Below are 9,526 nucleotides of genomic sequence, written 5' to 3' on the forward strand. Positions count from 1 at the left end.
TTCTTCCTTGTCTACAGAGCAGAGGCTGTTCTCCCTCACGAGGTCAGGTGTCACTCCGCACGGGTCCTGGCGTTTGACGAGACGCAGCAGGACGCCATGCGGGGGACGGATCTCGTGCTAGGGGAGGAACACCGTCTAGAAGCCGCGCTGCGAGCAGCGAGGTATCAACAGGTGCTGCGATGATACCACTGCCGCAATATCCGCCCCAGAACTCTTGAGGTAGGGGATCTCATACTCAGACGGGTTCTCTCCAGGGAGGGGCTGCACAAGCTCTCTCCCATGTGGGAGGGCCAATTCAAGGTTGTTCATGTCTCCAGGCCTGGCTCCGCGCGCTTGGAAACCACGGAGGGGGTACCCATCCAGAACGCGTGGAACATTCAACATCTCCGGAGGTTCTATCCCTGAGCGAGGCCTAGCACCTAGGAAAGGCCCAGTGCCTGTGAAGAAGGCAAATGCCTGTGAAGCTGCCGCGTTTTGGGAAAGGCCCGGTGCCTGTGAAGAAGGCAAATGCCTGTGAAGCTGCCATGTTTTGGGAAAGGCCCGGTGCCTTTGAAGAAGGCAAATGCCTGTGAAGCTGCCGCATTTTGGGAAAGGCCCGGTACCTCTGAAGAAGGCAAATGCCTGTGAAGCTGCCGCATTTTGGGAAAGGCCCGGTGCCTGTGAAGAAGGCAAATGCCTGTGAAGCTGCCGCGTTTTGGGAAAGGCCCGGTGCCTGTGAAGAAGGCAAATGCCTGTGAAGCTGCCGCATTTTGGGAAAGGCCCGGTGCCTGTGAAGAAGGCAAATGCCTGTGAAGCTGCCGCGTTTTGGGAAAGGCCCGGTGCCTGTGAAGAAGGCAAATGCGTGTGAAGCTCGCCGCCCGTGACACTCTCACATAATAATGAGTGGTGTTGTACACGCCCCAGAGTCTCCAGAGTGCCGCCCTCGGGCCTCGGGGGCTCCCGCCCAGGCCCAGTGGCAGCACTTAGCTCCACGCTGGTGAGAAGCCGTCGAAGACTAGAATAGGTGCCGGACACGGCTTTTTCATTTGCTTTCTGCAGTTGGCTTGTTTATTCCCATTTGAAGTTTTATTGGAGATGTTGATGTTCTAGCTTGTGACTCTTTGTTTTTTTCACTCGCTTGCCTCGTTTTCTCTCGCACAAGTCTCGCGAGGGAGGTTCGCGGGCACCCTCGCGAGTGTTTTTCTGCCCCGATCGTTTGGAGCTTTCCTACCCGAGTCCTCTACGGGAGCACCCCTCCCAGTCCGTGCCTCACGGGCATCGCGACACGAGCGCAGGACTTGGGCCGATCGCCCCCACAACCAAGACCAAAAGTTACCCCTCCTACTGATCCTTGCAGGGCACAAAGCGCACGGCGAGGCCACAACCTCGGGAGGCGAGGACCGCGTCAAGCCCCACCGAGCTAAAATAATTCCCGCACATGGGTGCACGGCGCGAAAACACAACATAGAAATAGCGGAAGCAGCACGATTGTTAACAACAGCAGTTCTAACACGCCCCCGCGGGGCCCTATACTACTTTCTATTTCTGCACAGGAAAGGAAGGAAAACAAAATGGGTGTGATTCGTCCTGCACCAACCCACAACGAAGGTTCGTGCTGCTCCTAGGGCTCAGGCGGATCCCTCCTCTCGCTTCGCCGGGGCGCGACGGCGGGCTGGCCCGCTACCTTCACCCAGGCGGGTGCGACGGCGCGGGGGCTGGTCGCGGCCATCGCTGGAGGAGCTGCTGCCTGAGATGGAGTCGCCGAAGCTCAGCGAACACCGAGCACCGCCGCCTGTACGCCTGTCACCGTCTTCATCCTGGTCAGTACCGGGGCTGGGAAGGCGGCCGCGGTCGTCGTCTTCGGGGCAGCACCCAGCACGGCGACCGTCTTCCCCGAACACCCTCACGTAGAGGGTGGCGTCGCCATCGAACTTGAAGTGCAGGGTGCACCACCGGCCTAGGCCGCGCGCGCGGGCAAACGTTTGCCGGCCGCGGGTCAGTACCCCATTCCTAGAAACGGAGACCTCCAGCGAAGCCTAGGAGGCCCTGCTGCACCATCCGTTTGCCTGGAGCCAGAGGCCACACCGGGCGCTGGCCGGCAGTTCACCTACGAAGAAACGGGGGAGCTAGAGCCGGGAGCTGTTTGGGTCCGCCGACCACACGACAAACTCCGGCAGCACCTCCGCAGAGCGAAAGTGTGGCCTAGGGGGGGGGCGCAGCCACAGCATGCCCCCCATCGGCAACCGGGCGCTCACCACCGCGCAGGGAACCGCCTCCATGGCCGCGGGAGGCCACTACGGGGATCGTGGAATACTTGCGAGGGTGGCCTCAGCCGCGCTTGGTCGGGGGGAGTCAGGCCCTGCCTGGCGGGCCTTTCCTTTCTCCACGGCCGAGAATCTCTTTGGAGCCATGGGAATGACGAGTAGCCAAGAAGAAGGCAAGGAGCCGCAGGAAGGGATGGGCTGAAGGAGCTCGCGCAGCCCCGTACTTATAGCCAGAGGAGGCCAACCGCCAAGCACCATGATCGCAGGTAATCGTGATCAGTTTCTCTACATGCAGGAACTCGTCAGGTCGTGCGGTCGCCAAGGCGTCGTGGGGAAGCGCAGTCGCCCACGTCCAATCAATCGCCACGCGGCGCCCAAGGCCGCAGGCTGTTAGGACCCGCGGCGCTTCGTGCTTGCCCCTTCGCTTCCCTGCTAGGACAAGCCCGAGCGTGCCTTGGGCCCGAGGGCTACTATCGGCATTCTGGGAACGGGGGTCCCCAGACTTGCCTGCCTGCGGCCTGTGGCGTGGCTCAAGTGGGGGCCCAGCGCGGTCCGTCTTCATCAGCTCAAGCTCAAGACTCTCGCGAGGGGCCAAGCCTCGTGGGGTGGATGACAGAAAGCTTCCTCAAAGGCAGCCTCATCAGGCAGGCTCGCGAGGAGGCAGAGAGATCAAGGCAGGGATACCTCGCGAGGAGCCCGTGACGCAAGCCATGACGATCGAGACCGGGCGGGCGCCGACCTGCGTAGTGTCCTTGTTTCCCCTTTGGTGCAAAGGGGGCAAGCACGGGCCAAGGCATCGGGAAAAGGTTACCATTCCGGTGCAACGAGATCAAGACCAATAGAGCGGCAGGACGGAGGTCACCGTGGTGCCCAAGACAGCGTCATCACCAGTGCTTTTGGCAGCCGAAGACCACCTTTGGTCAGGATAACTTGTACTAGATGTTCCCCTTCAAAATGGCCAATTGTTGGCGCCCTTCCCGCTCATTATTTGGGGAGAGGCCCAGGGCCTCTATAAATAGAGCTAGCCACCACAGAGTAGAAAAGACATCTAGAGATCTGATAGAGCCCTAGCAGAGAGAGAGAGGCGACTGAACTCACCCAAGCAGTTTATCGCACCAGCTCAAGAACACCTCTCGCGAGGCCGTTCTTCCCTTGTACTGTTCGTCATCAGCCCTTGAGGCAATCCACCACACCACACACTGGAGTAGGGTATTACACCACAATGGTGGCCCGAACCAGTATAAACCTCGTCCCTTGTGTTGTTCATTGTTTCCAGCTTAGATCACGCGAGGAGATTGGACGTAGATCGGTAGGGGAGAGATCTCCGCATGCACCCCAGTGTTCGAACCTCAAGGGTCTGTCGGAACCCGAAATCTGACATAATGGTTTTTCTTCACTACATTATGTGTAGCAGTCATGTTGTGAAGAAGAGAACCAAACTGACGCTTAACCCATTTATGGTTTCGGTCCACCTTCTGGTGAAGACTAAGAAGCAGCTCACGGTCAGTCATCACCCTAGGAGCTGTGGCTTGAGGATTTGGCTTGGATGCATGTGCAGCAGAATCATGAGTGGCAGAGTCATCATTGGTGGAATAAGATGCAGCTTTGCGAAACTGACCATCCAATGGACGAATGCCTTCATCAATGACAGCAGGTGCCTTGCCCTTTTAATCAGCTGAGGAATATGTCTGCCTGACGACTTCAATTGGGGGAAGGTAGCTGAGGTGATTCTGAAAATCGGCCTTGTAGTTTAGTGAAGACCTTGTTATGAGGAATCTCATAATCCAAGGAGCATAAGGCTTCAACTCAAACGGAGAGAGTACAACATTAGCCAGAGTCCTCATGAAGAAATCATGATAATTGACAGGAATGCCATGTATGATGTTGAATAGCAGATTCTTCATGATGCCAACAATTTCCTCATCAGACGAGTCATGGCCTTTGATAGGACTCATTGTCCTCGTCAGAATGCGATAGACTGTTCTGGGCACATATAGCAATTCCTTCATGAGGAATTTGGTCCTTGGGGCTTGACTGGGCTTCAGGGGCTTCATTAGCACTTGCATGTAATGGGAAGTGAGTTCAAGCTCCTGGTATAGACAACGAGCTCCTTCAAGGGGTGGACTGATGGGCAGTGCGTGAAGTAATTCAGAGGCCGGTGCTTTATAATGAGTGTTATCGGTCATCCAGTCCAATACCGAAGTGTTCATATCATCGGGATCACCTGTGATGTGCAGTGTAGCGTAGAACTGAAGAATAAGCTCTTCATTCCAATCAACAATATCAGAGCAAAAGTTGAGGAGGCCTGCATCATGAAGCACACTGAGTACAGGAGAGAAGCAAGGCTGTGATTCCATGTCCACGTGAGGAATATGCTCGTGGTAGAAGACTTTATGCTTGTTGAAGAGCACTAAAGAATAGAAATTGGCCTGGCTAGCAGTCCAGAAGTGCTTCCTCCTAAGACGAGCAAAGTCATAAGGTTTGTAGTCCGTGAAGAATACATGCTCACCGAAGAAGTCATCAGCCTTGAATTTTTGCTTTTTTGAGTAGGGATCCTTCGGCTTGGGGTGAGGAGTGTCAGTCAATTGCATCACAACCTCAGGGATCTCGATCTCAGGTTCCGCAGGCTGAGGAATTTCAGGTTCTTCTTCAGTGGCAGCCTGGGACTTCAATTCTTCATTTACATTTTCTTCAGCACTAGTGGCTGGAATCTCTTCATGGACAGACGGTGTGGCATGAGGTTCTGCAGATCCCATTTGTACTTCAGTAGTGACAGGGGACTGAGGAATTTGTTGTAGGGGTGTGAACAGAGGAAAATTGGGATGCTGACTTTCCCAAAAGTCGCTGTTCAACACAGGAGCTGTGCATCCAATGTCCACATCTTTGTCTTCATTCATTTCTTCAATGCCGGGCTCTTCAGCAGTGAACTGAGGCATGGGCGATGAGACTATTGGGGTTGAAGGGATTGCATCCGCTTCAATTTTTCATCCAACTGCTCTGAGGAAGCAACAGAAGGAATGTCTTCATCGGATCCGCTTGGGATCACGTATTCTTCATCAAAAGGAACAAGATCCTTTGATGGCATAGATGAGACATGAACAACATCAATTGGATTTTTAAACGAGCTGGTCAGTGGTTACATCTTCTTCGGAGCTGAAGAATCTGATGCAGTTGATGCCTTACTTTTCTTCATAGCTGCACGCTCTGCAGCCTTGGTCTTCTTCACATCTCATGCAGATGGAAGGATTGGAGTTGCTGTAGGCGCATGAGGAGCAGAGGAATTTGGTTCAAGATCTTCAGGTACAACTGATGCAGTTGCCCTGACTTCTTCGGTTTCTTCAAGCGCAACACTAGCGGTTGCCCTGGCAATTTATTCAGCGGCTGGAATGCAGTCACTAGACCTGGTACTAACATTTTCTTTAGCAGCCTGAGCATCATCAGCGGTGCTGGCATTTTCTTTAGTGGGCTGAGCAGATGCCTCAGCTTGGGGATTTTCTAGTTGTGTTGGGGCTGCAACATTGGAAGTGAACTTATCAGTTAGTGTCGGTGTCAAAATCGGCGGATCTCGGGTAGGGGGTCCCGAACTGTGCGTCTAAGGCGGATGGTAACTAGAGGCAGGGGACACGATGTTTACCCAGGTTCGGGCCCTCTTGATGGAGGTAAAACCCTATGTCCTGCTTGATTGTTCTTGATGATATGAGTATTACAAGAGTTGATCTACCATGAGATCGTAGAGGCTAAACCCTAGAAGCTAGCCTATGGTATGATTGTGTGTTGTCCTACGGACTAAACCCTCCGGTTTATATAGACACCGGAGGGGGCTAGGATTACACAAGGTCGGTTACAAGGGAGGAGATCTACATATCCTTATTGCCTAGCTTGCCTTCCACGCCAAGGAGAGTCCCATCCGGACATGGGACAAAGTCTTAAATCTTGTATCTTCATGGTCCAACAGTCCGGCGAAAGGATATAGTCCGGCTGTCCGGAGACCCCCTAATCCAGGACTCCCTCAGTAGCCCTTGAACCAAGCTTGAATGACGATGAGTCTGGCGCGCAGTATTGTCTTCGGCATTGCAAGGCGGGTTCTTCTCCAAATCTTGAATATCTGCTAAGTAGTGTCTACCTCCCATAAATGTTGGACTTCTTAGCTTCTGCGCCCTATAAGGGCTATCTTCCATGTGTCGAGCGAATGCGAGGAGCCAGGGAGTTTTTACATTCGCCCCCTAGCCTGGTAAATAAATCGTCTATTAAAGCGATGGGGATTCTTGGATCCAATCCACACCATCCTCCCACGGTGAGAATCCACCGGAGCGCGCTCGGAAAAATCCATTCCATCATGGCCGGCCCTCGTAGCTCCTCATCTCGCTCTCGTAGCCCTAAGCCCGGTGATTGGGAGAAGTGTTCCGTCCCGCACAGCCGATTGGTAGAGCGGCAGACCCAGTGATTTCTCCCTCCAGCGTATATGGTCCCCGTCCGAGCCGGGATCGCCACCTATAATGGCGGGTAGCAAGCGGAGAGCCTCCCCAATCCCTCCAAGGGGGAGCGGGTATGCCTGGTCCCTTACTTACTAAGGGGACTTGGATGTCCAATCCATCCATTCCTCCGCGGACTCCTGGAGTTTTACGGCCTCCAGTTGCATAATTTCACCCCTGCTTCCATATTACACATCGCCGGTTATGTTGCTGTTTGTGAGCTGTTTCTGGGCTGCGAGGCTCATTTCGAGCTGTGGAAGAGGCTATTCTGCCTTCTGCCCCGTACACAGGAGGAGGGGTCACTTTATCAAGTGGGCGAAGCCGAAATATGGCGCATCGCCAAGACCGGATACCTGTCCGGTACACCAAAGAAGACGTCCGAAGACTGGCCTTCAGAGTGGTTTTACATGGAGGACGTCCCTCTTCCAGACCCGGTTCGGAGGGGTCTTCCCGAGTTCAACAATGCTCCTCTGAAGAAACGGCGAAGTTGGCGCCCACCGAGCCCCCAGGACGAAGACAACGGAGAAGTCCTTTACCTGATGGACCGGATTAAAGTGCTGGCTCAATCAGGATTGACAATAATCGAGGTTATGTCAATATGCATAATGTGGGGGGTGCAGCCGCTTCAATATCGAGGGCACCCCCTGTGGTGTTTTAATGGGGAAGATGATGCCACCCGCTGCGGGCGTAAGGGACTGGACTCCGCTGCTGCTTTAGCAAAAATTCTGTCCGATTTGTTCAAGGGAGAGGAAGAGGAGTTCATCCATATTAAGCCGTGGGATGGATTCTCCATGTACAACGACCCTCCAAGCTGGGTGAGCTACCACTCTCTACTCCCAACCTTCCTGCATTCTTTGTTGTAAATACTCACCTTGCCGTTTCATGGCAGGAACTGTGAAAATCTGTAAGGGAGGTCAACAACCCACCTCCACAACCGGAGGACCATGACCGGGCATTCGACCCCGGACTCGAGGAGGATCCGGACATATTTGTGGAGCTGATAGACAGGAAATTCTATCAATTGAGCTGCGATGACGCCATGGTGACCATAACGGCCGACTATCCTGGACTACTCCTTGTGTCGCATGTAAGAAAAGACCGGATTCCCAACTTCCAAAAAGGATCCCCTTTTACGCACTTCACCTACCGTACACATATGGTGTTTTACAGGGAAGGCCTTCGGGACGCCGTGCCGAACCCGTGGCGACTCGCCAACAAGGGGCACCAAAGCCGGGTAGGCCAAAAAGGAAGGCGGTCGGGACAGAGATGCCGGCGCAGAGGTATGACACAAAACCTCGCTCCGTGGTTATCGCCTCTCTTAACATATAATGACGTCTGTGATTCTTGATAGAAAAAACGCTCGCCGAACTATATCTGGAGAGGCTGCCAATCACGCTTCCACCAGCTGGGCTCCAGGGCCGGACATGGAGGCGGAAGCTAACATGGGGCGGACGCCGGATGCTCCTCCTACAGAGGATGCAGACAGACTATGCGCTACAAATTCCGAAGTAGAGAGCGCCCTGAATCACAGGCGTCGCCGGGCCGTACTCCGTGACGCTTGTTTCTCACAAGAGGCATTTGATGCCTTCAACTCTGGAGATGCCTACATCCGTGCTGCTCAAAATGGTCTATCCAGAGCCACAAACCAGTATGTAAGGGATATACGGGTAAGCAAATCCGACGATTATATGTATCAGTAGCCCCTGAGACTTGAAACAGTTGATGCAACTGACTTAAGGATCATTATTTGTGCAGGTTCTTACAGAGAAGAATTCCCAATTGTCTCAAGAGCTGGAAGAGTGCAAGGCCCAGCTAGGGGCCGTTGTTGTCGCGTTGAAGGAGTCCGAGAAGGTTCCCTTTGGTAACACTTGTTTCTAAAGAATACAGGTACCAGGTAGTATGCGGCATGTATGCAAATCTAACAATAGATGTTGCAGGTGACACCCGGAGTGAATCCGGAGGCCGTGGCGGTTAATGCGGCACGTGCTGATTGATAGCTAAATGCTGGCCAGCGCATGCTTACGCGAGTCAGGCAGGAGAAAAATAATCTCCAGGACGCCAATATCCGGCTGGGCGTGGAACTGAAAGATGTTCGAGCCCAGCTTGCAGACTCTGTAAAGGAGAATAAGCGGCTTCGGCGTGGCATTTTTAGTAAGTGCTTGAACGAACTTTTAAAGGAGTTCGGCGAAGAAGCCGGCTAACAGATTTATGTCTGCAGGTATGCTGACGGGTCGTCCCGCGGAAGAGATGCCTGGGTCTTCGGGTGATCTTCTACCAGAGCTCTCACAACTGCATGAGCAAGTTCGGCAGGTGATGCAGGGTATTGCCCAAGCCTTGTGGCCATCCACGTCCCCGCCAGGAGGCATGGGAGAGCTTGTAGAGAAGCTCCAGGGAGCGCGGCGGCGCTTCTGATTATGGAAGATATCAGCCTGCCAACAAGGTGCAAGGGAAGCCTGGGCTATGGTGAAGACGCGATATACCAAAGTGGACCCAAACCACATGGCCGAGGTCGGACCTGTGGGGCCTGATGGGAAAGAGATCCCCGTCAGTTTTAGTGTATGACCAAGTAGAATTAGCCGCAAAGTATTCCCAACAGGATTTTAGGCTAGACAGCCTGTTGGATGGTATAGAAGAAGAATTTAATCAGTCTTAGTGACTGTGTACTTCAAATGACATATGTAATGTCCTAGCCGGATTGTAAATCATTTGTCATGGCGGACCTTTTCACTTCCACCTCTGGACCTGATAGTCCGGAGTGTATCCGAATACCCGCTCGGTTATGTAAAAACCGGGGTATGCATGGAAACCAGG

This window comes from Triticum urartu, chromosome 1A, assembly GCF_056163025.1.
Source record: "Triticum urartu cultivar PI428250 chromosome 1A, HENAU_Tu73, whole genome shotgun sequence".
Lineage (NCBI taxonomy): Eukaryota > Viridiplantae > Streptophyta > Magnoliopsida > Poales > Poaceae > Triticum > Triticum urartu.